General features: G+C 32.8%; 16 non-coding genes across 16 annotated transcripts; all 16 read left to right on the forward strand.

Moving 5' to 3' along the window:
* Positions 1-1410: 1410 nt before the first annotated feature.
* TRNAW-CCA (transfer RNA tryptophan (anticodon CCA)) lies at positions 1411-1482 on the forward strand. The gene has a single exon. It is a non-coding gene; the product is annotated as a tRNA-Trp (tRNA).
* A 1422-nt stretch (positions 1483-2904) lies between these two features.
* TRNAS-CGA (transfer RNA serine (anticodon CGA)) lies at positions 2905-2976 on the forward strand. The gene has a single exon. It is a non-coding gene; the product is annotated as a tRNA-Ser (tRNA).
* Positions 2977-4394: 1418 nt separating this feature from the next.
* On the forward strand, positions 4395-4466 carry TRNAW-CCA (transfer RNA tryptophan (anticodon CCA)). Its single transcript has one exon. It is a non-coding gene; the product is annotated as a tRNA-Trp (tRNA).
* A 4091-nt stretch (positions 4467-8557) lies between these two features.
* On the forward strand, positions 8558-8629 carry TRNAW-CCA (transfer RNA tryptophan (anticodon CCA)). The gene has a single exon. It is a non-coding gene; the product is annotated as a tRNA-Trp (tRNA).
* A 1421-nt stretch (positions 8630-10050) lies between these two features.
* Positions 10051-10122, forward strand: TRNAW-CCA (transfer RNA tryptophan (anticodon CCA)). Its single transcript has one exon. It is a non-coding gene; the product is annotated as a tRNA-Trp (tRNA).
* A 1422-nt stretch (positions 10123-11544) lies between these two features.
* On the forward strand, positions 11545-11616 carry TRNAW-CCA (transfer RNA tryptophan (anticodon CCA)). The gene has a single exon. It is a non-coding gene; the product is annotated as a tRNA-Trp (tRNA).
* A 1422-nt stretch (positions 11617-13038) lies between these two features.
* Positions 13039-13110, forward strand: TRNAW-CCA (transfer RNA tryptophan (anticodon CCA)). Its single transcript has one exon. It is a non-coding gene; the product is annotated as a tRNA-Trp (tRNA).
* Positions 13111-14527: 1417 nt separating this feature from the next.
* Positions 14528-14599, forward strand: TRNAW-CCA (transfer RNA tryptophan (anticodon CCA)). Its single transcript has one exon. It is a non-coding gene; the product is annotated as a tRNA-Trp (tRNA).
* Positions 14600-17237: 2638 nt separating this feature from the next.
* On the forward strand, positions 17238-17309 carry TRNAW-CCA (transfer RNA tryptophan (anticodon CCA)). The gene has a single exon. It is a non-coding gene; the product is annotated as a tRNA-Trp (tRNA).
* Positions 17310-18120: 811 nt separating this feature from the next.
* On the forward strand, positions 18121-18192 carry TRNAW-CCA (transfer RNA tryptophan (anticodon CCA)). The gene has a single exon. It is a non-coding gene; the product is annotated as a tRNA-Trp (tRNA).
* A 1422-nt stretch (positions 18193-19614) lies between these two features.
* On the forward strand, positions 19615-19686 carry TRNAW-CCA (transfer RNA tryptophan (anticodon CCA)). The gene has a single exon. It is a non-coding gene; the product is annotated as a tRNA-Trp (tRNA).
* A 1417-nt stretch (positions 19687-21103) lies between these two features.
* Positions 21104-21175, forward strand: TRNAW-CCA (transfer RNA tryptophan (anticodon CCA)). Its single transcript has one exon. It is a non-coding gene; the product is annotated as a tRNA-Trp (tRNA).
* A 1417-nt stretch (positions 21176-22592) lies between these two features.
* On the forward strand, positions 22593-22664 carry TRNAW-CCA (transfer RNA tryptophan (anticodon CCA)). The gene has a single exon. It is a non-coding gene; the product is annotated as a tRNA-Trp (tRNA).
* Positions 22665-24081: 1417 nt separating this feature from the next.
* Positions 24082-24153, forward strand: TRNAW-CCA (transfer RNA tryptophan (anticodon CCA)). The gene has a single exon. It is a non-coding gene; the product is annotated as a tRNA-Trp (tRNA).
* Positions 24154-25570: 1417 nt separating this feature from the next.
* Positions 25571-25642, forward strand: TRNAW-CCA (transfer RNA tryptophan (anticodon CCA)). The gene has a single exon. It is a non-coding gene; the product is annotated as a tRNA-Trp (tRNA).
* Positions 25643-27059: 1417 nt separating this feature from the next.
* TRNAW-CCA (transfer RNA tryptophan (anticodon CCA)) lies at positions 27060-27131 on the forward strand. The gene has a single exon. It is a non-coding gene; the product is annotated as a tRNA-Trp (tRNA).
* Positions 27132-27795: the final 664 nt, after the last annotated feature.

Below are 27795 nucleotides of genomic sequence, written 5' to 3' on the forward strand. Positions count from 1 at the left end.
CTTTATGTCTTTTCATATCTTAATTGATGCTTGGGTTATTATTGAAAACAGCAACTGCGTAGTCCAACTTGACAAAAGTTAAATCGACTTTGTTGCTACCAGGCTGCAGTGTTTAAGAAACTGCATTTTTTAGTTCTACAGATTATAATCGTTTCAAGAGGACTTTGATAAGAATTATTATTGGGAATTGAGTTCCAAACATTAATAAATGTAATTAATGCAATAAGCACCTATTAATTTATTTTTACCATTGCCACCTTTGAATTTGTAAGAAAAGAGGGTTTATTACCAGATTCTTAATTTTTGACTGGAAATCACTGAATCTGATTGTGAAGATCTTAATTCAACTGTAGTGCTTCTGAATCCATATCAGAAAGTTGTGTATTCAAATCACGTCATGGTCAAGCAGCTCTTTCATATTTTTATAGCTTGATCGATGTTTGGGTTAAGATTGAAAACAGAAACTGGGTAATCCAACTGAAAACAGATTAACACAACGTTGTTGACACAGGTCAGAACAGTTTTTAAAAAAGTGTTTCTTTAATTCTATAGATTAAAATCTTATCAACAATACTTTGATGAGAAATATTATTGGGAATTGAGTTAAAAACATTAATAAATGTAATAAATGCCAGGAACACCTATCGCTTTGTTCATACCATTGTCATCTTTGAATTTGTAAGAAAATCAGGCTTATTACTAGAATCTAAACTTTAAACTGGAAATCCCTGAATCGGAACGTGAAGATCCTAATTCATCCTTGTTATTACTTTTCTAAACTGTGATTTAAAGTAGCAAATTTCAAGATGGTGTCTGTATATTTCCTCATGCACTTTACAAGTGAATTATGGGAGCAAGCAAGTTTTACTGCTGTCCTCATACACTGACGGTAGTGCGCCTTACTCCTGGTCAGAATGATGCATGTTTAAATTATGTCACGTTCAAGTATCTCTTTCATCTTTTTAAAAGTTGATCGATGTTTGGGTTAAGATTGAAAACAGAAACTGCGTATTCAAACTGACAATAGTTTATCATGATCTTGTTGCCACCTGTCAGGAAAGTGTTTGAAAAATTGCTTTTTTAATTCTACTGAATAAAATCTTTTCAACAATCCTTTGATGAGATATAACATTGGGAACTGAGTTCAAAACAGGAAATTTGTGGCAAGTCAGAAACACCTATTAATTTGTTCATACCATTGTCATCTTTGAATTTGTAAGAAAAAAGGGTTTATTACTATATTCTAAATTTTTAATTGGAAATCCCTGAATCTGAAAGTGAAGACCTTAATTCATCCTTGTTTATATCTTTTCCAAACTGTGATTATAAGTAGCAAATTTCAAGATGGTGTCCATATATTTTATCATGCACTTTTCATGTGAAGTATGGGAGCAACAACACTTTTCAACTGACCTCGTGGCGCAACGGTAGCGCGTCTGACTCCAGATCAGAAGGTTGCGTGTTCAAATCACGTCGGGGTCAAACAGCTCTTTATGTCTTTTCATATCTTAATTGATGCTTGGGTTATTATTGAAAACAGCAACTGCGTAGTCCAACTTGACAAAAGTTAACTCGACTTTGTTGCTACCAGGATGCAGTGTTTAAGAAACTGCATTTTTTAGTTCTACAGATTATAATCGTTTCAAGAGGACTTTGATAAGAATTGTTATTGGGAATTGAGTTCCAAACATTAATAAATGTAATTTATGCCATAAGCACCTATTAATTTATTTTTACCATTGCCATCTTTGAATTTGTAAGAAAAGAGGGTTTATTACCAGATTCTTAATTTTTGACTGGAAATCACTGAATCTGATTGTGAAGATCTTAATTCAACTGTAGTGCTTCTGAATCCATATCAGAAAGTTGTGTATTCAAATCACGTCATGGTCAAGCAGCTCTTTCATATTTTTATAGCTTGATCGATGTTTGGGTTAAGATTGAAAACAGAAACTGGGTAATCCAACTGAAAATAGATTAACACAACGTTGTTGACACAGGTCAGAACAGTTTTTAAAAAAGTGTTTTTTTAATTCTATAGATTAAAATCTTATCAACAATACTTTGATGAGAAATATTATTGGGAATTGAGTTAAAAACATTAATAAATGTAATAAATGCCAGGAACACCTATCGCTTTGTTCATACCATTGTCATCTTTGAATTTGTAAGAAAATCAGGCTTATTACTAGAATCTAAACTTTAAACTGGAAATCCCTGAATCGGAACGTGAAGATCCTAATTCATCCTTGTTATTACTTTTCTAAACTGTGATTTAAAGTAGCAAATTTCAAGATGGTGTCTGTATATTTCCTCATGCACTTTACAAGTGAATTATGGGAGCAAGCAAGTTTTACTGCTGTCCTCATACACTGACGGTAGTGCGCCTTACTCCTGGTCAGAATGATGCATGTTTAAATTATGTCACATTCAAGTATCTCTTTCATCTTTTTAAAAGTTGATCGATGTTTGGGTTAAGATTGAAAACAGAAACTGCGTATTCTAACTGACAATAGATTATCATGATCTTGTTGCCACCTGTCAGGAAAGTGTTTGAAAAATTGCTTTTTTAATTCTACTGAATAAAATCTTTTCAACAATCCTTTGATGAGATATATCATTGGGAACTGAGTTCAAAACAGGAAATTTGTGGCAAGTCAGAAACACCTATTAATTTGTTCATACCATTGTCATCTTTGAATTTGTAAGAAAAAAGGGTTTATTACTACTGTATATTCTAAATTTTTAATTGGAAATCCCTGAATCTGAAAGTGAAGACCTTAATTCATCCTTGTTTATATCTTTTCCAAACTGTGATTATAAGTAGCAAATTTCAAGATAGTGTCCATATATTTTATCATGCACTTTTCATGTGAAGTATGGGAGCAACTACACTTTTCAACTGACGTCGTGGCGCAACGGTAGCGCGTCTGACTCGAGATCAGAAGGTTGCGTGTTCAAATCACGTCGGGGTCAATCAGCTCTTTATGTCTTTTCATATCTTAATTGATGCTTGGGTTATTATTGAAAACAGCAACTGCGTAGTCCAACTTGACAAAAGTTAACTCGACTTTGTTGCTACCAGGCTGCAGTGTTTAAGAAACTGCATTTTTTAGTTCTACAGATTATAATCGTTTCAAGAGGACTTTGATAAGAATTGTTATTGGGAATTGAGTTCCAAACATTAATAAATGTAATTAATGCCATAAGCACCTATTAATTTATTTTTACCATTGCCATCTTTGAATTTGTAAGAAAAGAGGGTTTATTACCAGATTCTTAATTTTTGACTGGAAATCACTGAATCTGATTGTGAAGATCTTAATTCAACTGTAGTGCTTCTGAATCCATATCAGAAAGTTGTGTATTCAAATCACGTCATGGTCAAGCAGCTCTTTCATATTTTTATAGCTTGATCGATGTTTGGGTTAAGATTGAAAACAGAAACTGGGTAATCCAACTGAAAACAGATTAACACAACGTTGTTGACACAGGTCAGAACAGTTTTTAAAAAATGTTTTTTTAATTCTATAGATTAAAATCTTATCAACAATACTTTGATGAGAAATATTATTGGGAATTGAGTTAAAAACATTAATAAATGTAATAAATGCCAGGAACACCTATCGCTTTGTTCATACCATTGTCATCTTTGAATTTGTAAGAAAATCAGGCTTATTACTAGAATCTAAACTTTAAACTGGAAAACCCTGAATCGGAACGTGAAGATCCTAATTCATCCTTTTTACTTTTCTAAACTGTGATTTAAAGTAGCACATTTCAAGATGGTGTCTGTATATTTCCTCATGCACTTTACAAGTGAATTATGGGAGCAAGCAAGTTTTACTGCTGTCCTCATACACTGACGGTAGTGCGCCTTACTCCTGGTCAGAATGATGCATGTTTAAATTATGTCACATTCAAGTATCTCTTTCATCTTTTTAAAAGTTGATCGATGTTTGGGTTAAGATTGAAAACAGAAACTGCGTATTCTAACTGACAATAGATTATCATGATCTTGTTGCCACCTGTCAGGAAAGTGTTTGAAAAATTGCTTTTTTAATTCTACTGAATAAAATCTTTTCAACAATCCTTTGATGAGATATATCATTGGGAACTGAGTTCAAAACAGGAAATTTGTGGCAAGTCAGAAACACCTATTAATTTGTTCATACCATTGCCATCTTTGAATTTGTAAGAAAAAAGGGTTTATTACTACAGTATATTCTAAATTTTTAATTGGAAATCCCTGAATCTGAAAGTGAAGACCTTAATTCATCCTTGTTTATATCTTTTCCAAACTGTGATTATAAGTAGCAAATTTCAAGATGGTGTCCATATATTTTATCATGCACTTTTCATGTGAAGTATGGGAGCAACAACACTTTTCAACTGATCTCGTGGCGCAACGGTAGCGCATCTGACTCCAGATCAGAAGGTTGCGTGTTCAAACCACGTCGGGGTCAATCAGCTTTTTATGTCTTTTCATATCTTAATTGATGCTTGGGTTATTATTGAAAACAGCAACTGCGTAGTCCAACTTGAGAAAAGTTAACTCGACTTTGTTGCTACCAGGCTGCAGTGTTTAAGAAACTGCATTTTTTAGTTCTACAGATTATAATCGTTTCAAGAGGACTTTGATAAGAATTGTTATTGGGAATTGAGTTCCAAACATTAATAAATGTAATTAATGCCATAAGCACCTATTAATTTATTTCTACCATTGCCATCTTTGAATTTGTAAGAAAAGAGGGTTTATTACCAGATTCTTAATTTTTGACTGGAAATCACTGAATCTAATTGTGAAGATCTTAATTCAACTGTAGTGCTTCTGAATCCATATCAGAAAGTTGTGTATTCAAATCACGTCATGGTCAAGCAGCTCTTTCATATTTTTATAGCTTGATCGATGTTTGGGTTAAGATTGAAAACAGAAACTGGGTAATCCAACTGAAAATAGATTAACACAACGTTGTTGACACAGGTCAGAACAGTTTTTAAAAAAGTGTTTTTTTAATTCTATAGATTAAAATCTTATCAAAAATACTTTGATGAGAAATATTATTGGGAATTGAGTTAAAAACATTAATAAATGTAATAAATGCCAGGAACACCTATCGCTTTGTTCATACCATTGTCATCTTTGAATTTGTAAGAAAATCAGGCTTATTACTAGAATCTAAACTTTAAACTGGAAATCCCTGAATCGGAACGTGAAGATCCTAATTCATCCTTGTTATTACTTTTCTAAACTGTGATTTAAAGTAGTAAATTTCAAGATGTGTCTGTATATTTCCTCATGCACTTTACAAGTGAATTATGGGAGCAAGCAAGTTTTACTGCTGTCCTCATACACTGACGGTAGTGCGCCTTACTCCTGGTCAGAATGATGCATGTTTAAATTATGTCACATTCAAGTATCTCTTTCATCTTTTTAAAAGTTGATCGATGTTTGGGTTAAGATTGAAAACAGAAACTGCGTATTCTAACTGACAATAGATTATCATGATCTTGTTGCCACCTGTCAGGAAAGTGTTTGAAAAATTGCTTTTTTAATTCTACTGAATAAAATCTTTTCAACAATCCTTTGATGAGATATATCATTGGGAACTGAGTTCAAAACAGGAAATTTGTGGCAAGTCAGAAACACCTATTAATTTGTTCATACCATTGTCATCTTTGAATTTGTAAGAAAAAAGGTTTTATTACTACTGTATATTCTAAATTTTTAATTGGAAATCCCTGAATCTGAAAGTGAAGACCTTAATTCATCCTTGTTTATATCTTTTCCAAACTGTGATTATAAGTAGCAAATTTCAAGATGGTGTCCATATATTTTATCATGCACTTTTCATGTGAAGTATGGGAGCAACCACACTTTTCACCTGACCTCGTGGAGCAACAGTAGCGCGTCTGACTCCAGATCATAAGGTTGTGTGTTCAAATCACGTCGGGGTCAATCAGCTGTTTATGTCTTTTCATATCTTGATTGATGTTTGGGTTATTATTGAAAACAGTAACTGCGTAGTCCAACTGACAAAAGTTAACTCGATTTTGTTGCTACCAGGCTGCAGTGTTTAAGATACTGCATTTTTTAGTTCTACAGATTGTAATCGTTTCAAGAGGACTTTGATAAGAATTGTTATTGGGAATTGAGTTCCAAACATTAGTAAATGTAATTAATGCCATAAGCACCTATTAATTTATTTTTACCATTGCCATCTTTGAATTTGTAAGAAAAGAGGGTTTATTACCAGATTCTTAATTTTTGACTGGAAATCACTGAATCTGATTGTGAAGATGTTAATTCAACTGTAGTGCTTCTGAATCCATATCAGAAAGTTGTGTATTCAAATCATGTCATGGTCAAGCAGCTCTTTCATATTTTTATAGCTTGATCGATGTTTGGGTTAAGATTGAAAACAGAAACTGGGTAATCCAACTGAAAATAGATTAACACAACGTTGTTGACACAGGTCAGAACAGTTTTTAAAAAAGTGTTTTTTTAATTCTATAGATTAAAATCTTATCAACAATACTTTGATGAGAAATATTATTGGGAATTGAGTTAAAAACATTAATAAATGTAATAAATGCCAGGAACACCTATCGCTTTGTTCATACCATTGTCATCTTTGAATTTGTAAGAAAATCAGGCTTATTACTAGAATCTAAACTTTAAACTGGAAATCCCTGAATCGGAACGTGAAGATCCTAATTCATCCTTGTTATTACTTTTCTAAACTGTGATTTAAAGTAGCAAATTTCAAGATGGTGTCTGTATATTTCCTCATGCACTTTACAAGTGAATTATGGGAGCAAGCAAGTTTTACAGCTGTCCTCATACACTGACGGTAGTGCGCCTTACTCCTGGTCAGAATGATGCATGTTTAAATTATGTCATGTTCAAGTATCTCTTTCATCTTTTTAAAAGTTGATCGATGTTTGGGTTAAGATTGAAAACAGAAACTGCGTATTCTAACTGACAATAGATTATCATGATCTTGTTGCCACCTGTCAGGAAAGTGTTTGAAAAATTGCTTTTTTAATTCTACTGAATAAAATCTTTTCAACAATCCTTTGATGAGATATATCATTGGGAACTGAGTTCAAAACAGAAAATTTGTGGCAAGTGAGAAACACCTAATAATTTGTTCATACCATTGTCATCTTTGAATTTGGGTTATTATTGAAAACAGCAACTGCGTAGTCCAACTTGACAAAAGTTAACTCGACTTTGTTGCTACCAGGCTGCAGTGTTTAAGAAACTGCATTTTTTAGTTCTACAGATTATAATCGTTTCAAGAGGACTTTGATAAGAATTGTTATTGGGAATTGAGTTCCAAACATTAATAAATGTAATTAATGCCATAAGCACCTATTAATTTATTTTTACCATTGCCGTCTATGAATTTGTAAGAAAAGAGGGTTTATTACCAGATTCTTAATTTTTGACTGGAAATCACTGAATCTGATTGTGAAGATCTTAATTCAACTGTAGTGCTTCTGAATCCATATCAGAAAGTTGTGTATTCAAATCACGTCATGGTCAAGCAGCTCTTTCATATTTTTATAGCTTGATCGATGTTTGGGTAAAGATTGAAAACAGAAACTGGGTAATCCAACTGAAAACAGATTAACACAACGTTGTTGACACAGGTCAGAACAGTTTTTAAAAAAGTGTTTTTTTAATTCTATAGATTAAAATCTTATCAACAATACTTTGATGAGAAATATTACTGGGAATTGAGTTAAAAACATTAATAAATGTAATAAATGCCAGGAACACCTATCGCTTTGTTCATACCATTGTCATCTTTGAATTTGTAAGAAAATCAGGCTTATTACTAGAATCTAAACTTTAAACTGGAAATCCCTGAATCGGAACGTGAAGATCCTAATTCATCCTTGTTATTACTTTTCTAAACTGTGATTTAAAGTAGCAAATTTCAAGATGGTGTCTGTATATTTCCTCATGCACTTTACAAGTGAATTATGGGAGCAAGCAAGTTTTACAGCTGTCCTCATACACTGACGGTAGTGCGCCTTACTCCTGGTCAGAATGATGCATGTTTAAATTATGTCACGTTCAAGTATCTCTTTCATCTTTTTAAAAGTTGATCGATGTTTGGGTTAAGATTGAAAACAGAAACTGCGTATTCTAACTGACAATAGATTATCATGATCTTGTTGCCACCTGTCAGGAAAGTGTTTGAAAAATTGCTTTTTTAATTCTACTGAATAAAATCTTTTCAACAATCTTTGATGAGATATATCATTGGGAACTGAGTTCAAAACAGAAAATTTGTGGCAAGTCAGAAACACCTATTAATTTGTTCATACCATTGCCATCTTTGAATTTGTAAGAAAAAAGGGTTTATTACTATATTCTAAATTTTTAATTGGAAATCCCTGAATCTGAAAGTGAAGACCTTAATTCATCCTTGTTTATATCTTTTCCAAAGTGTGATTATAAGTAGCAAATTTCAAGATGGTGTCCATATATTTTATCATGCACTTTTCATGTGAAGTATGGGAGCAACAACACTTTTCAAATGACCTCGTGGCGCAACGGTAGCGCGTCTGACTCCAGATCAGAAGGTTGCGTGTTCAAATCACGTCGGGGTCAATCAGCTTTTTATGTCTTTTCATATCTTAATTGATGCTTGGGTTATTATTGAAAACAGCAACTGCGTAGTCCAACTTGAGAAAAGTTAACTCGACTTTGTTGCTACCAGGCTGCAGTGTTTAAGAAACTGCATTTTTTAGTTCTACAGATTATAATCGTTTCAAGAGGACTTTGATAAGAATTGTTATTGGGAATTGAGTTCCAAACATTAATAAATGTAATTAATGCCATAAGCACCTATTAATTTATTTCTACCATTGCCATCTTTGAATTTGTAAGAAAAGAGGGTTTATTACCAGATTCTTAATTTTTGACTGGAAATCACTGAATCTAATTGTGAAGATCTTAATTCAACTGTAGTGCTTCTGAATCCATATCAGAAAGTTGTGTATTCAAATCACGTCATGGTCAAGCAGCTCTTTCATATTTTTATAGCTTGATCGATGTTTGGGTTAAGATTGAAAACAGAAACTGGGTAATCCAACTGAAAATAGATTAACACAACGTTGTTGACACAGGTCAGAACAGTTTTTAAAAAAGTGTTTTTTTAATTCTATAGATTAAAATCTTATCAACAATACTTTGATGATAAATATTATTGGGAATTGAGTTAAAAACATTAATAAATGTAATAAATGCCAGGAACACCTATCGCTTTGTTCATACCATTGTCATCTTTGAATTTGTAAGAAAATCAGGCTTATTACTAGAATCTAAACTTTAAACTGGAAATCCCTGAATCGGAACGTGAAGATCCTAATTCATCCTTGTTATTACTTTTCTAAACTGTGATTTAAAGTAGTAAATTTCAAGATGTGTCTGTATATTTCCTCATGCACTTTACAAGTGAATTATGGGAGCAAGCAAGTTTTACTGCTGTCCTCATACACTGACGGTAGTGCGCCTTACTCCTGGTCAGAATGATGCATGTTTAAATTATGTCACATTCAAGTATCTCTTTCATCTTTTTAAAAGTTGATCGATGTTTGGGTTAAGATTGAAAACAGAAACTGCGTATTCTAACTGACAATAGATTATCATGATCTTGTTGCCACCTGTCAGGAAAGTGTTTGAAAAATTGCTTTTTTAATTCTACTGAATAAAATCTTTTCAACAATCCTTTGATGAGATATATCATTGGGAACTGAGTTCAAAACAGGAAATTTGTGGCAAGTCAGAAACACCTATTAATTTGTTCATACCATTGTCATCTTTGAATTTGTAAGAAAAAAGGTTTTATTACTACTGTATATTCTAAATTTTTAATTGGAAATCCCTGAATCTGAAAGTGAAGACCTTAATTCATCCTTGTTTATATCTTTTCCAAACTGTGATTATAAGTAGCAAATTTCAAGATGGTGTCCATATATTTTATCATGCACTTTTCATGTGAAGTATGGGAGCAACAACACTTTTCAACTGACCTCGTGGCGCAACGGTAGCGCATCTGACTCCAGATCAGAAGGTTGCGTGTTCAAACCACGTCGGGGTCAATCAGCTGTTTATGTCTTTTCATATCTTAATTGATGCTTGGGTTATTATTGAAAACAGCAACTGCGTAGTCCAACTTGACAAAAGTTAACTCGACTTTGTTGCTACCAGGCTGCAGTGTTTAAGAAATTGCATTTTTTAGTTCTACAGATTATAATCGTTTCAAGAGGACTTTGATAAGAATTGTTATTGGGAATTGAGTTCCAAACATTAGTAAATGTAATTAATGCCATAAGCACCTATTAATTTATTTTTACCATTGCCATCTTTGAATTTGTAAGAAAAGAGGGTTTATTACCAGATTCTTAATTTTTGACTGGAAATCACTGAATCTGATTGTGAAGATGTTAATTCAACTGTAGTGCTTCTGAATCCATATCAGAAAGTTGTGTATTCAAATCATGTCATGGTCAAGCAGCTCTTTCATATTTTTATAGCTTGATCGATGTTTGGGTTAAGATTGAAAACAGAAACTGGGTAATCCAACTGAAAATAGATTAACACAACGTTGTTGACACAGGTCAGAACAGTTTTTAAAAAAGTGTTTTTTTAATTCTATAGATTAAAATCTTATCAACAATACTTTGATGAGAAATATTATTGGGAATTGAGTTAAAAACATTAATAAATGTAATAAATGCCAGGAACACCTATCGCTTTGTTCATACCATTGTCATCTTTGAATTTGTAAGAAAATCAGGCTTATTACTAGAATCTAAACTTTAAACTGGAAATCCCTGAATCGGAACGTGAAGATCCTAATTCATCCTTGTTATTACTTTTCTAAACTGTGATTTAAAGTAGCAAATTTCAAGATGGTGTCTGTATATTTCCTCATGCACTTTACAAGTGAATTATGGGAGCAAGCAAGTTTTACTGCTGTCCTCATACACTGACGGTAGTGCGCCTTACTCCTGGTCAGAATGATGCATGTTTAAATTATGTCACATTCAAGTATCTCTTTCATCTTTTTAAAAGTTGATCGATGTTTGGGTTAAGATTGAAAACAGAAACTGCGTATTCTAACTGACAATAGATTATCATGATCTTGTTGCCACCTGTCAGGAAAGTGTTTGAAAAATTGCTTTTTTAATTCTACTGAATAAAATCTTTTCAACAATCCTTTGATGAGATATATCATTGGGAACTGAGTTCAAAACAGGAAATTTGTGGCAAGTCAGAAACACCTGTTAATTTGTTCATACCATTGCCATCTTTGAATTTGTAAGAAAAAAGGGTTTATTACTACAGTATATTCTAAATTTTTAATTGGAAATCCCTGAATCTGAAAGTGAAGACCTTAATTCATCCTTGTTTATATCTTTTCCAAACTGTGATTATAAGTAGCAAATTTCAAGATGGTGTCCATATATTTTATCATGCACTTTTCATGTGAAGTATGGGAGCAACAACACTTTTCAACTGACCTCGTGGCGCAACGGTAGCGCATCTGACTCCAGATCAGAAGGTTGCGTGTTCAAATCACGTCGGGGTCAATCAGCTCTTTTTGTCTTTTCATATCTTAATTGATGCTTGGGTTATTATTGAAAACAGCAACTGCGTAGTCCAACTTGACAAAAGTTAACTCGACTTTGTTGCTACCAGGCTGCAGTGTTTAAGAAACTGCATTTTTTAGTTCTACAGATTATAATTGTTTCAAGAGGACTTTGATAAGAATTGTTATTGAGAATTGAGTTCCAAACATTAATAAATGTAATTAATGCCATAAGCACCTATTAATTTATTTTTACCATTGCCATCTTTGAATTTGTAAGAAAAGAGGGTTTATTACCAGATTCTTAATTTTTGACTGGAAATCACTGAATCTGATTGTGAAGATCTTAATTCAACTGTAGTGCTTCTGAATCCATATCAGAAAGTTGTGTATTCAAATCACGTCATGGTCAAGCAGCTCTTTCATATTTTTATAGCTTGATCGATGTTTGGGTTAAGATTGAAAACAGAAACTGGGTAATCCAACTGAAAACAGATTAACACAACGTTGTTGACACAGGTCAGAACAGTTTTTAAAAAAGTGTTTTTTTAATTCTATAGATTAAAATCTTATCAACAATACTTTGATGAGAAATATTACTGGGAATTGAGTTAAAAACATTAATAAATGTAATAAATGCCAGGAACACCTATCGCTTTGTTCATACCATTGTCATCTTTGAATTTGTAAGAAAATCAGGCTTATTACTAGAATCTAAACTTTAAACTGGAAATCCCTGAATCGGAACGTGAAGATCCTAATTCATCCTTGTTATTACTTTTCTAAACTGTGATTTAAAGTAGCAAATTTCAAGATGGTGTCTGTATATTTCCTCATGCACTTTACAAGTGAATTATGGGAGCAAGCAAGTTTTACTGCTGTCCTCATACACTGACGGTAGTGCGCCTTACTCCTGGTCAGAATGATGCATGTTTAAATTATGTCACGTTCAAGTATCTCTTTCATCTTTTTAAAAGTTGATCGATGTTTGGGTTAAGATTGAAAACAGAAACTGCGTATTCTAACTGACAATAGATTATCATGATCTTGTTGCCACCTGTCAGGAAAGTGTTTGAAAAATTGCTTTTTTAATTCTACTGAATAAAATCTTTTCAACAATCCTTTGATGAGATATATCATTGGGAACTGAGTTCAAAACAGGAAATTTGTGGCAAGTCAGAAACACCTATTAATTTGTTCATACCATTGTCATCTTTGAATTTGTAAGAAAAAAGGTTTTATTACTACTGTATATTCTAAATTTTTAATTGGAAATCCCTGAATCTGAAAGTGAAGACCTTAATTCATCCTTGTTTATATCTTTTCCAAACTGTGATTATAAGTAGCAAATTTCAAGATGGTGTCCATATATTTTATCATGCACTTTTCATGTGAAGTATGGGAGCAACAACACTTTGCAAATGACCTCGTTGCGCAATGGTAGCGCGTCTGACTCCAGATCAGAAGGTTGCGTGTTCAAATCACGTTGAGGTCATTCAGCTCTTTATGTCTTTTCATATCTTGATTGATGTTTGGGTTATTATTGAAAACAGCAACTGCGTAGTCCAACTTGACAAAAGTTAACTCGACTTTGTTGCTACCAGGCTGCAGTGTTTAAGAAACTGCATTTTTTAGTTCTACAGATTATAATCGTTTCAAGAGGACTTTGATAAGAATTGTTATTGGGAATTGAGTTCCAAACATTAATAAATGTAATTAATGCCATAAGCACCTATTAATTTATTTTTACCATTGCCATCTTTGAATTTGTAAGAAAAGAGGGTTTATTACCAGATTCTTAATTTTTGACTGGAAATCACTGAATCTGATTGTGAAGATCTTAATTCAACTGTAGTGCTTCTGAATCCATATCAGAAAGTTGTGTATTCAAATCACGTCATGGTCAAGCAGCTCTTTCATATTTTTATAGCTTGATCGATGTTTGGGTTAAGATTGAAAACAGAAACTGGGTAATCCAACTGAAAATAGATTAACACAACGTTGTTGACACAGGTCAGAACAGTTTTTAAAAAAGTGTTTTTTTAATTCTATAGATTAAAATCTTATCAACAATACTTTGATGAGAAATATTATTGGGAATTGAGTTAAAAACATTAATAAATGTAATAAATGCCAGGAACACCTATCGCTTTGTTCATACCATTGTCATCTTTGAATTTGTAAGAAAATCAGGCTTATTACTAGAATCTAAACTTTAAACTGGAAATCCCTGAATCGGAACGTGAAGATCCTAATTCATCCTTGTTATTACTTTTCTAAACTGTGATTTAAAGTAGCAAATTTCAAGATGGTGTCTGTATATTTCCTCATGCACTTTACAAGTGAATTATGCGAGCAAGCAAGTTTTACTGCTGTCCTCATACACTGACGGTAGTGCGCCTTACTCCTGGTCAGAATGATGCATGTTTAAATTATGTCACGTTCAAGTATCTCTTTCATCTTTTTAAAAGTTGATCGATGTTTGGGTTAAGATTGAAAACAGAAACTGCGTATTCTAACTGACAATAGATTATCATGATCTTGTTGCCACCTGTCAGGAAAGTGTTTGAAAAATTGCTTTTTTAAATCTACTGAATAAAATCTTTTCAACAATCCTTTGATGAGATATATCATTGGGAACTGAGTTCAAAACAGGAAATTTGTGGCAAGTCAGAAACACCTATTAATTTGTTCATACCATTGTCATCTTTGAATTTGTAAGAAAAAAGGGTTTATTACTATATTCTAAATTTTTAATTGGAAATCCCTGAATCTGAAAGTGAAGACCTTAATTCATCCTTGTTTATATCTTTTCCAAACTGTGATTGTAAGTAGCAAATTTCAAGATGGTGTCCATATATTTTATCATGCACTTTTCATGTGAAGTATGGGAGCAACAACACTTTTCAACTGACCTCGTGGCGCAACGGTAGCGCGTCTGACTCCAGATCAGAAGGTTGCGTGTTCAAATCACGTCGGGGTCAATCAGCTCTTTATGTCTTTTCATATCTTAATTGATGCTTGGGTTATTATTGAAAACAGCAACTGCGTAGTCCAACTTGACAAAAGTTAACTCGACTTTGTTGCTACCAGGCTGCAGTGTTTAAGAAACTGCATTTTTTAGTTCTACAGATTATAATCGTTTCAAGAGGACTTTGATAAGAATTGTTATTGGGAATTGAGTTCCAAACATTAATAAATGTAATTAATGCCATAAGCACCTATCAATTTATTTTTACCATTGCCATCTTTGAATTTGTAAGAAAAGAGGGTTTATTACCAGATTCTTAATTTTTGACTGGAAATCACTGAATCTGATTGTGAAGATCTTAATTCAACTGTAGTGCTTCTGAATCCATATCAGAAAGTTGTGTATTCAAATCACGTCATGGTCAAGCAGCTCTTTCATATTTTTATAGCTTGATCGATGTTTGGGCTAAGATTGAAAACAGAAACTGGGTAATCCAACTGAAAACAGATTAACACAACGTTGTTGACACAGGTCAGAACAGTTTTTAAAAAAGTGTTTTTTTAATTCTATAGATTAAAATCTTATCAACAATACTTTGATGAGAAATATTATTGGGAATTGAGTTAAAAACATTAATAAATGTAATAAATGCCAGGAACACCTATCGCTTTGTTCATACCATTGTCATCTTTGAATTTGTAAGAAAATCAGGCTTATTACTAGAATCTAAACTTTAAACTGGAAATCCCTGAATCGGAACGTGAAGATCCTAATTCATCCTTTTTACTTTTCTAAACTGTGATTTAAAGTAGCACATTTCAAGATGGTGTCTGTATATTTCCTCATGCACTTTACAAGTGAATTATGGGAGCAAGCAAGTTTTACTGCTGTCCTCATACACTGACGGTAGTGCGCCTTACTCCTGGTCAGAATGATGCATGTTTAAATTATGTCACGTTCAAGTATGTCTTTCATCTTTTTAAAAGTTGATCGATGTTTGGGTTAAGATTGAAAACAGAAACTGCGTATTCTAACTGACAATAGATTATCATGATCTTGTTGCCACCTGTCAGGAAAGTGTTTGAAAAATTGCTTTTTTAATTCTACTGAATAAAATCTTTTCAACAATCCTTTGATGAGATATATCATTGGGAACTGAGTTCAAAACAGGAAATTTGTGGCAAGTCAGAAACACCTATTAATTTGTTCATACCATTGTCATCTTTGAATTTGTAAGAAAAAAGGGTTTATTACTACAGTATATTCTAAATTTTTAATTGGAAATCCCTGAATCTGAAAGTGAAGACCTTAATTCATCCTTGTTTATATCTTTTCCAAACTGTGATTATAAGTAGCAAATTTCAAGATGGTGTCCATATATTTTATCATGCACTTTTCATGTGAAGTATGGGAGCAACAACACTATTCAACTGACCTCGTGGTGCAACGGTGGCGCTTCTGACTCCAGATCAGAAGCTTGCGTGTTCAAATCACGTCGGGGTCAATCAGCTCTTTATGTCTTTTCATATCTTAATTGATGCTTTTGTTATTATTGAAAACAGCAACTGCGTAGTCCAACTTGACAAAAGTTAACTCGACTTTGTTGCTACCAGGCTGCAGTGTTTAAGAAACTGCATTTTTTAGTTCTACAGATTATAATCGTTTCAAGAGGACTTTGATAAGAATTGTTATTGGGAATTGAGTTCCCAACATTAATAAATGTAATTAATGCCATAAGCACCTATTAATTTATTTTTACCATTGCCATCTTTGAATTTGTAAGAAAAGAGGGTTTATTACCAGATTCTTAATTTTTGACTGGAAATCACTGAATCTGATTGTGAAGATCTTAATTCAACTGTAGTGCTTCTGAATCCATATCAGAAAGTTGTGTATTCAAATCACGTCATGGTCAAGCAGCTCTTTCATATTTTTATAGCTTGATCGATGTTTGGGTTAAGATTGAAAACAGAAACTGGGTAATCCAACTGAAAACAGATTAACACAACGTTGTTGACACAGGTCAGAACAGTTTTTAAAAAAGTGTTTTTTTAATTCTATAGATTAAAATCTTATCAACAATACTTTGATGAGAAATATTATTGGGAATTGAGTTAAAAACATTAATAAATGTAATAAATGCCAGGAACACCTATCGCTTTGTTCATACCATTGTCATCTTTGAATTTGTAAGAAAATCAGGCTTATTACTAGAATCTAAACTTTAAACTGGAAATCCCTGAATCGGAACGTGAAGATCCTAATTCATCCTTTTTACTTTTCTAAACTGTGATTTAAAGTAGCACATTTCAAGATGGTGTCTGTATATTTCCTCATGCACTTTACAAGTGAATTATGGGAGCAAGCAAGTTTTACTGCTGTCCTCATACACTGACGGTAGTGCGCCTTACTCCTGGTCAGAATGATGCATGTTTAAATTATGTCACGTTCAAGTATCTCTTTCATCTTTTTAAAAGTTGATCGATGTTTGGGTTAAGATTGAAAACAGAAACTGCGTATTCTAACTGACAATAGATTATCATGATCTTGTTGCCACCTGTCAGGAAAGTGTTTGAAAAATTGCTTTTTTAATTCTATATTTTATCATGCACTTTTCATGTGAAGTATGGGAGCAACAACACTTTTCAACTGACCTCGTGGCGCAACGGTAGCGCATCTGACTCCAGATCAGAAGGTTGCGTGTTCAAATCACGTCGGGGTCAATCAGCTCTTTATGTCTTTTCATATCTTAATTGATGCTTTTGTTATTATTGAAAACAGCAACTGCGTAGTCCAACTTGACAAAAGTTAACTCGACTTTGTTGCTACCAGGCTGCAGTGTTTAAGAAACTGCATTTTTTAGTTCTACAGATTATAATCGTTTCAAGAGGACTTTGATAAGAATTGTTATTGGGAATTGAGTTCCCAACATTAATAAATGTAATTAATGCCATAAGCACCTATTAATTTATTTTTACCATTGCCATCTTTGAATTTGTAAGAAAAGAGGGTTTATTACCAGATTCTTAATTTTTGACTGGAAATGACTGAATCTGATTGTGAAGATCTTAATTCAACTGTAGTGCTTCTGAATCCATATCAGAAAGTTGTGTATTCAAATCACATCATGGTCAAGCAGCTATTTCATATTTTTATAGCTTGATCGATGTTTGGGTTAAGATTGAAAACAGAAACTGGGTAATCCAACTGAAAATAGATTAACACAACGTTGTTGACACAGGTCAGAACAGTTTTTAAAAAAGTGTTTTTTTAATTCTATAGATTAAAATCTTATCAACAATACTTTGATGAGAAATATTATTGGGAATTGAGTTAAAAACATTAATAAATGTAATAAATGCCAGGAACACCTATCGCTTTGTTCATACCATTGTCATCTTTGAATTTGTAAGAAAATCAGGCTTATTACTAGAATCTAAACTTAAATTATAAGTAGCAAATTTCAAGATGGTGTCCATATATTTTATCATGCACTTTTCATGTGAAGTATGGGAGCAACAACACTTTTCAACTGACCTCGTGGCGCAACGGTAGCGCGTCTGACTCCAGATCAGAAGGTTGCGTGTTCAAGTCACGTCGGGGTCAATCAGCTCTTTATGTCTTTTCATATCTTAATTGATGCTTGGGTTATTATTGAAAACAGCAACTGCGTAATCCAACTTGACAAAAGTTAACTCGACTTTGTTGCTACCAGGCTGCAGTGTTTAAGAAACTGCATTTTTTAGTTCTACAGATTATAATTGTTTCAAGAGGACTTTGATAAGAATTGTTATTGGGAATTGAGTTCCAAACATTAATAAATGTAATTAATGCCATAAGCACCTATTAATTTATTTTTACCATTGCCATCTTTGAATTTGTAAGAAAAGAGGGTTTATTACCAGATTCTTAATTTTTGACTGGAAATCACTGAATCTGATTGTGAAGATCTTAATTCAACTGTAGTGTTTCTGAATCCATATCAGAAAGTTGTGTATTCAAATCACGTCATGGTCAAGCAGCTCTTTCATATTTTTATAGCTTGATCGATGTTTGGGTTAAGATTGAAAACAGAAACTGGGTAATCCAACTGAAAATAGATTAACACAACGTTGTTGACACAGGTCAGAACAGTTTTTAAAAAAGTGTTTTTTTAATTCTATAGATTAAAATCTTATCAACAATACTTTGATGAGAAATATTATTGGGAATTGAGTTAAAAACATTAATAAATGTAATAAATGCCAGGAACACCTATCGCTTTGTTCATACCATTGTCATCTTTGAATTTGTAAGAAAATCAGGCTTATTACTAGAATCTAAACTTTAAACTGGAAATCCCTGAATCGGAACGTGAAGATCCTAATTCATCCTTGTTATTACTTTTCTAAACTGTGATTTAAAGTAGCAAATTTCAAGATGGTGTCTGTATATTTCCTCATGCACTTTACAAGTGAATTATGGGAGCAAGCAAGTTTTACTGTTGTCCTCATACACTGACGGTAGTGCGCCTTACTCCTGGTCAGAATGATGCATGTTTAAATTATGTCACGTTCAAGTATCTCTTTCATCTTTTTAAAAGTTGATCGATGTTTGGGTTAAGATTGAAAACAGAAACTGCGTATTCTAACTGACAATAGATTATCATGATCTTGTTGCCACCTGTCAGGAAAGTGTTTGAAAAATTGCTTTTTTAATTCTACTGAATAAAATCTTTTCAACAATCCTTTGATGAGATATATCATTGGGAACTGAGTTCAAAACAGGAAATTTGTGGCAAGTCAGAAACACCTATTAATTTGTTCATACCATTGTCATCTTTGAATTTGTAAGAAAAAAGGTTTTATTACTACTGTATATTCTAAATTTTTAATTGGAAATCCCTGAATCTGAAAGTGAAGACCTTAATTCATCCTTGTTTATATCTTTTCCAAACTGTGATTATAAGTAGCAAATTTCAAGATGGTGTCCATATATTTTATCATGCACTTTTCATGTGAAGTATGGGAGCAACAACACTTTTCAACTGACCTCGTGGCGCAACGGTAGCGCGTCTGACTCCAGATCAGAAGGTTGCGTGTTCAAATCACGTCGGGGTCAATCAGCTCTTTATGTCTTTTCATATCTTAATTGATGCTTGGGTTATTATTGAAAACAGCAACTGCGTAGTCCAACTTGACAAAAGTTAACTCGACTTTGTTGCTACCAGGCTGCAGTGTTTAAGAAACTGCATTTTTTAGTTCTACAGATTATAATTGTTTCAAGAGGACTTTGATAAGAATTGTTATTGGGAATTGAGTTCCAAACATTAATAAATGTAATTAATGCCATAAGCACCTATTAATTTATTTTTACCATTGCCATCTTTGAATTTGTAAGAAAAGAGGGTTTATTACCAGATTCTTAATTTTTGACTGGAAATCACTGAATCTGATTGTGAAGATCTTAATTCAACTGTAGTGCTTCTGAATCCATATCAGAAAGTTGTGTATTCAAATCACGTCATGGTCAAGCAGCTCTTTCATATTTTTATAGCTTGATCGATGTTTGGGTTAAGATTGAAAACAGAAACTGGGTAATCCAACTGAAAATAGATTAACACAACGTTGTTGACACAGGTCAGAACAGTTTTTAAAAAAGTGTTTTTTTAATTCTATAGATTAAAATCTTATCAACAATACTTTGATGAGAAATATTATTGGGAATTGAGTTAAAAACATTAATAAATGTAATAAATGCCAGGAACACCTATCGCTTTGTTCATACCATTGTCATCTTTGAATTTGTAAGAAAATCAGGCTTATTACTAGAATCTAAACTTTAAACTGGAAATCCCTGAATCGGAACGTGAAGATCCTAATTCATCCTTGTTATTACTTTTCTAAACTGTGATTTAAAGTAGCAAATTTCAAGATGGTGTCTGTATATTTCCTCATGCACTTTACAAGTGAATTATGGGAGCAAGCAAGTTTTACTGCTGTCCTCATACACTGACGGTAGTGCGCCTTACTCCTGGTCAGAATGATGCATGTTTAAATTATGTCACGTTCAAGTATCTCTTTCATCTTTTTAAAAGTTGATCGATGTTTGGGTTAAGATTGAAAACAGAAACTGCGTATTCTAACTGACAATAGATTATCATGATCTTGTTGCCACCTGTCAGGAAAGTGTTTGAAAAATTGCTTTTTTAATTCTACTGAATAAAATCTTTTCAACAATCCTTTGATGAGATATATCATTGGGAACTGAGTTCAAAACAGGAAATTTGTGGCAAGTCAGAAACACCTATTAATTTGTTCATACCATTGTCATCTTTGAATTTGTAAGAAAAAAGGGTTTATTACTATATTCTAAATTTTTAATTGGAAATCCCTGAATCTGAAAGTGAAGACCTTAATTCATCCTTGTTTATATCTTTTCCAAACTGTGATTATAAGTAGCAAATTTCAAGATGGTGTCCATATATTTTATCATGCACTTTTCATGTGAAGTATGGGAGCAGCAACACTTTGCAAATGACCTCGTTGCGCAATGGTAGCGCGTCTGACTCCAGATCAGAAGGTTGCGTGTTCAAATCACTTCGAGGTCAATCAGCTCTTTATGTCTTTTCATATCTTGATTGATGTTTGGGTTATTATTGAAAACAGCAACTGCGTAGTCCAACTTGACAAAAGTTAACTCGACTTTGTTGCTACCAGGCTGCAGTGTTTAAGAAACTGCATTTTTTAGTTCTACAGATTATAATCGTTTCAAGAGGACTTTAATAAGAATTGTTATTGGGAATTGAGTTCCAAACATTAATAAATGTAATTAATGCCATAAGCACCTATTAATTTATTTTTACCATTGCCATCTATGAATTTGTAAGAAAAGAGGGTTTATTACCAGATTCTTAATTTTTGACTGGAAATCACTGAATCTGATTGTGAAGATCTTAATTCAACTGTAGTGCTTCTGAATCCATATCAGAAAGTTGTGTATTCAAATCACGTCATGGTCAAGCAGCTCTTTCATATTTTTATAGCTTGATCGATGTTTGGGTTAAGATTGAAAACAGAAACTGGGTAATCCAACTGAAAACAGATTAACACAACGTTGTTGACACAGGTCAGAACAGTTTTTAAAAAAGTGTTTTTTTAATTCTATAGATTAAAATCTTATCAACAATACTTTGATGAGAAATATTATTGGGAATTGAGTTAAAAACATTAATAAATGTAATAAATGCCAGGAACACCTATCACTTTGTTCATACCATTGTCATCTTTGAATTTGTAAGAAAATCAGGCTTATTACTAGAATCTAAACTTTAAACTGGAAATCCCTGAATCGGAACGTGAAGATCCTAATTCATCCTTGTTATTACTTTTCTAAACTGTGATTTAAAGTAGCAAATTTCAAGATGGTGTCTGTATATTTCCTCATGCACTTTACAAGTGAATTATGGGAGCAAGCAAGTTTTACTGCTGTCCTCATACACTGACGGTAGTGCGCCTTACTCCTGGTCAGAATGATGCATGTTTAAATTATGTCACGTTCAAGTATCTCTTTCATCTTTTTAAAAGTTGATCGATGTTTGGGTTAAGATTGAAAACAGAAACTGCGTATTCTAACTGACAATAGATTATCATGATCTTGTTGCCACCTGTCAGGAAAGTGTTTGAAAAATTGCTTTTTTAATTCTACTGAATAAAATCTTTTCAACAATCCTTTGATGAGATATATCATTGGGAACTGAGTTCAAAACAGGAAATTTGTGGCAAGTCAGAAACACCTATTAATTTGTTCATACCATTGTCATCTTTGAATTTGTAAGAAAAAAGGGTTTATTTCTATATTCTAAATTTTTAATTGGAAATCCCTGAATCTGAAAGTGAAGACCTTAATTCATCCTTGTTTATATCTTTTCCAAACTGTGATTGTAAGTAGCAAATTTCAAGATGGTGTCCATATATTTTATCATGCACTTTTCATGTGAAGTATGGGAGCAACAACACTTTTCAACTGACCTCGTGGCGCAACGGTAGCGCGTCTGACTCCAGATCAGAAGGTTGTGTGTTCAAATCACTTCGAGGTCAATCAGCTCTTTATGTCTTTTCATATCTTGATTGATGTTTGGGTTATTATTGAAAACAGCAACTGCGTAGTCCAACTTGACAAAAGTTAACTCGACTTTGTTGCTACCAGGCTGCAGTGTTTAAGAAACTGCATTTTTTAGTTCTACAGATTATAATCGTTTCAAGAGGACTTTAATAAGAATTGTTATTGGGAATTGAGTTCCAAACATTAATAAATGTAATTAATGCCATAAGCACCTATTAATTTATTTTTACCATTGCCATCTATGAATTTGTAAGAAAAGAGGGTTTATTACCAGATTCTTAATTTTTGACTGGAAATCACTGAATCTGATTGTGAAGATCTTAATTCAACTGTAGTGCTTCTGAATCCATATCAGAAAGTTGTGTATTCAAATCACGTCATGGTCAAGCAGCTCTTTCATATTTTTATAGCTTGATCGATGTTTGGGTTAAGATTGAAAACAGAAACTGGGTAATCCAACTGAAAACAGATTAACACAACGTTGTTGACACAGGTCAGAACAGTTTTTAAAAAAGTGTTTTTTTAATTCTATAGATTAAAATCTTATCAACAATACTTTGATGAGAAATATTATTTTGAATTGAGTTAAAAACATTAATAAATGTAATAAATGCCAGGAACACCTATCGCTTTGTTCATACCATTGTCATCTTTGAATTTGTAAGAAAATCAGGCTTATTACTAGAATCTAAACTTTAAACTGGAAATCCCTGAATCAGAACGTGAAGATCCTAATTCATCCTTGTTATTACTTTTCTAAACTGTGATTTAAAGTAGCAAATTTCAAGATGGTGTCTGTATATTTCCTCATGCACTTTACAAGTGAATTATGGGAGCAAGCAAGTTTTACTGCTGTCCTCATACACTGACGGTAGTGCGCCTTACTCCTGGTCAGAATGATGCATGTTTAAATTATGTCACGTTCAAGTATCTCTTTCATCTTTTTAAAAGTTGATCGATGTTTGGGTTAAGATTGAAAACAGAAACTGCGTATTCTAACTGACAATAGATTATCATGATCTTGTTGCCACCTGTCAGGAAAGTGTTTGAAAAATTGCTTTTTTAATTCTACTGAATAAAATCTTTTCAACAATTCTTTGATGAGATATATCATTGGGAACTGAGTTCAAAACAGGAAATTTGTGGCAAGTCAGAAACACCTATTAATTTGTTCATACCATTGTCATCTTTGAATTTGTAAGAAAAAAGGGTTTATTACTATATTCTAAATGTTTAAGTGGAAATCCCTGAATCTGAAAGTGAAGACCTTAATTCATCCTTGTTTATATCTTTTCCAAACTGTGATTATAAGTAGCAAATTTCAAGATGGTGTCCATATATTTTATCATGCACTTTTCATGTGAAGTATGGGAGCAACAACACTTTTCAACTGACCTCGTGGTGCAATGGTAGCGCGTCTGACTCCAGATCAGAAGGTTGCGTGTTCAAATCACGTCGGGGTCACTCAGCTCTTTATGTCTTTTCATATCTTAATTGATGCTTGGGTTATTATTGAAAACAGCAACTGCGTAGTCCAACTTGACAAAAGTTAACTCGACTTTGTTGCTACCAGGCTGCAGTGTTTAAGAAACTGCATTTTTTAGTTCTACAGATTATAATCGTTTCAAGAGGACTTTGATAAGAATTGTTATTGGGAATTGAGTTCCAAACATTAATAAATGTAATTAATGCCATAAGCACCTATTAATTTATTTTTACCATTGCCATCTTTGAATTTGTAAGAAAAGAGGGTTTATTACCAGATTCTTAATTTTTGACTGGAAATCACTGAATCTGATTGTGAAGATCTTAATTCAACTGTAGTGCTTCTGAATCCATATCAGAAAGTTGTGTATTCAAATCACGTCATGGTCAAGCAGCTCTTTCATATTTTTATAGCTTGATCGATGTTTGGGTTAAGATTGAAAACAGAAACTGGGTAATCCAACTGAAAACAGATTAACACAACGTTGTTGACACAGGTCAGAACAGTTTTTAAAAAAGTGTTTTTTTAATTCTATAGATTAAAATCTTATCAACAATACTTTGATGAGAAATATTATTGGGAATTGAGTTAAAAACATTAATAAATGTAATAAATGCCAGGAACACCTATCACTTTGTTCATACCATTGTCATCTTTGAATTTGTAAGAAAATCAGGCTTATTACTAGAATCTAAACTTTAAACTGGAAATCCCTGAATCGGAACGTGAAGATCCTAATTCATCCTTGTTATTACTTTTCTAAACTGTGATTTAAAGTAGCAAATTTCAAGATGGTGTCTGTATATTTCCTCATGCACTTTACAAGTGAATTATGGGAGCAAGCAAGTTTTACTGCTGTCCTCATACACTGACGGTAGTGCGCCTTACTCCTGGTCAGAATGATGCATGTTTAAATTATGTCACGTTCAAGTATCTCTTTCATCTTTTTAAAAGTTGATCGATGTTTGGGTTAAGATTGAAAACAGAAACTGCGTATTCTAACTGACAATAGATTATCATGATCTTGTTGCCACCTGTCAGGAAAGTGTTTGAAAAATTGCTTTTTTAATTCTACTGAATAAAATCTTTTCAACAATCCTTTGATGAGATATATCATTGGGAACTGAGTTCAAAACAGGAAATTTGTGGCAAGTCAGAAACACCTATTAATTTGTTCATACCATTGTCATCTTTGAATTTGTAAGAAAAAAGGGTTTATTTCTATATTCTAAATTTTTAATTGGAAATCCCTGAATCTGAAAGTGAAGACCTTAATTCATCCTTGTTTATATCTTTTCCAAACTGTGATTGTAAGTAGCAAATTTCAAGATGGTGTCCATATATTTTATCATGCACTTTTCATGTGAAGTATGGGAGCAACAACACTTTTCAACTGACCTCGTGGCGCAACGGTAGCGCGTCTGACTCCAGATCAGAAGGTTGTGTGTTCAAATCACTTCGAGGTCAATCAGCTCTTTATGTCTTTTCATATCTTGATTGATGTTTGGGTTATTATTGAAAACAGCAACTGCGTAGTCCAACTTGACAAAAGTTAACTCGACTTTGTTGCTACCAGGCTGCAGTGTTTAAGAAACTGCATTTTTTAGTTCTACAGATTATAATCGTTTCAAGAGGACTTTAATAAGAATTGTTATTGGGAATTGAGTTCCAAACATTAATAAATGTAATTAATGCCATAAGCACCTATTAATTTATTTTTACCATTGCCATCTATGAATTTGTAAGAAAAGAGGGTTTATTACCAGATTCTTAATTTTTGACTGGAAATCACTGAATCTGATTGTGAAGATCTTAATTCAACTGTAGTGCTTCTGAATCCATATCAGAAAGTTGTGTATTCAAATCACGTCATGGTCAAGCAGCTCTTTCATATTTTTATAGCTTGATCGATGTTTGGGTTAAGATTGAAAACAGAAACTGGGTAATCCAACTGAAAACAGATTAACACAACGTTGTTGACACAGGTCAGAACAGTTTTTAAAAAAGTGTTTTTTTAATTCTATAGATTAAAATCTTATCAACAATACTTTGATGAGAAATATTATTTTGAATTGAGTTAAAAACATTAATAAATGTAATAAATGCCAGGAACACCTATCGCTTTGTTCATACCATTGTCATCTTTGAATTTGTAAGAAAATCAGGCTTATTACTAGAATCTAAACTTTAAACTGGAAATCCCTGAATCAGAACGTGAAGATCCTAATTCATCCTTGTTATTACTTTTCTAAACTGTGATTTAAAGTAGCAAATTTCACGATGGTGTCTGTATATTTCCTCATGCACTTTACAAGTGAATTATGGGAGCAAGCAAGTTTTACTGCTGTCCTCATACACTGACGGTAGTGCGCCTTACTCCTGGTCAGAATGATGCATGTTTAAATTATGTCACGTTCAAGTATCTCTTTCATCTTTTTAAAAGTTGATCGATGTTTGGGTTAAGATTGAAAACAGAAACTGCGTATTCTAACTGACAATAGATTATCATGATCTTGTTGCCACCTGTCAGGAAAGTGTTTGAAAAATTGCTTTTTTAATTCTACTGAATAAAATCTTTTCAACAATTCTTTGATGAGATATATCATTGGGAACTGAGTTCAAAACAGGAAATTTGTGGCAAGTCAGAAACACCTATTAATTTGTTCATACCATTGTCATCTTTGAATTTGTAAGAAAAAAGGGTTTATTACTATATTCTAAATGTTTAAGTGGAAATCCCTGAATCTGAAAGTGAAGACCTTAATTCATCCTTGTTTATATCTTTTCCAAACTGTGATTATAAGTAGCAAATTTCAAGATGGTGTCCATATATTTTATCATGCACTTTTCATGTGAAGTATGGGAGCAACAACACTTTTCAACTGACCTCGTGGTGCAATGGTAGCGCGTCTGACTCCAGATCAGAAGGTTGCGTGTTCAAATCACGTCGGGGTCACTCAGCTCTTTATGTCTTTTCATATCTTAATTGATGCTTGGGTTATTATTGAAAACAGCAACTGCGTAGTCCAACTTGACAAAAGTTAACTCGACTTTGTTGCTACCAGGCTGCAGTGTTTAAGAAACTGCATTTTTTAGTTCTACAGATTATAATCGTTTCAAGAGGACTTTGATAAGAATTGTTATTGGGAATTGAGTTCCAAACATTAATAAATGTAATTAATGCCATAAGCACCTATTAATTTATTTTTACCATTGCCATCTTTGAATTTGTAAGAAAAGAGGGTTTATTACCAGATTCTTAATTTTTGACTGGAAATCACTGAATCTGATTGTGAAGATCTTAATTCAACTGTAGTGCTTCTGAATCCATATCAGAAAGTTGTGTATTCAAATCACGTCATGGTCAAGCAGCTCTTTCATATTTTTATAGCTTGATCGATGTTTGGGTTAAGATTGAAAACAGAAACTGGGTAATCCAACTGAAAATAGATTAACACAACGTTGTTGACACAGGTCAGAACAGTTTTTAAAAAAGTGTTTTTTTAATTCTATAGATTAAAATCTTATCAACAATACTTTGATGAGAAATATTATTGGGAATTGAGTTAAAAACATTAATAAATGTAATAAATGCCAGGAACACCTATCGCTTTGTTCAT

The sequence above is a fragment of the Dendrobates tinctorius genome, unplaced genomic scaffold (assembly GCF_039654945.1).
Source record: "Dendrobates tinctorius isolate UK_male_01 unplaced genomic scaffold, ASM3965494v1 ptg000178l, whole genome shotgun sequence".
NCBI lineage: Eukaryota > Metazoa > Chordata > Amphibia > Anura > Dendrobatidae > Dendrobates > Dendrobates tinctorius.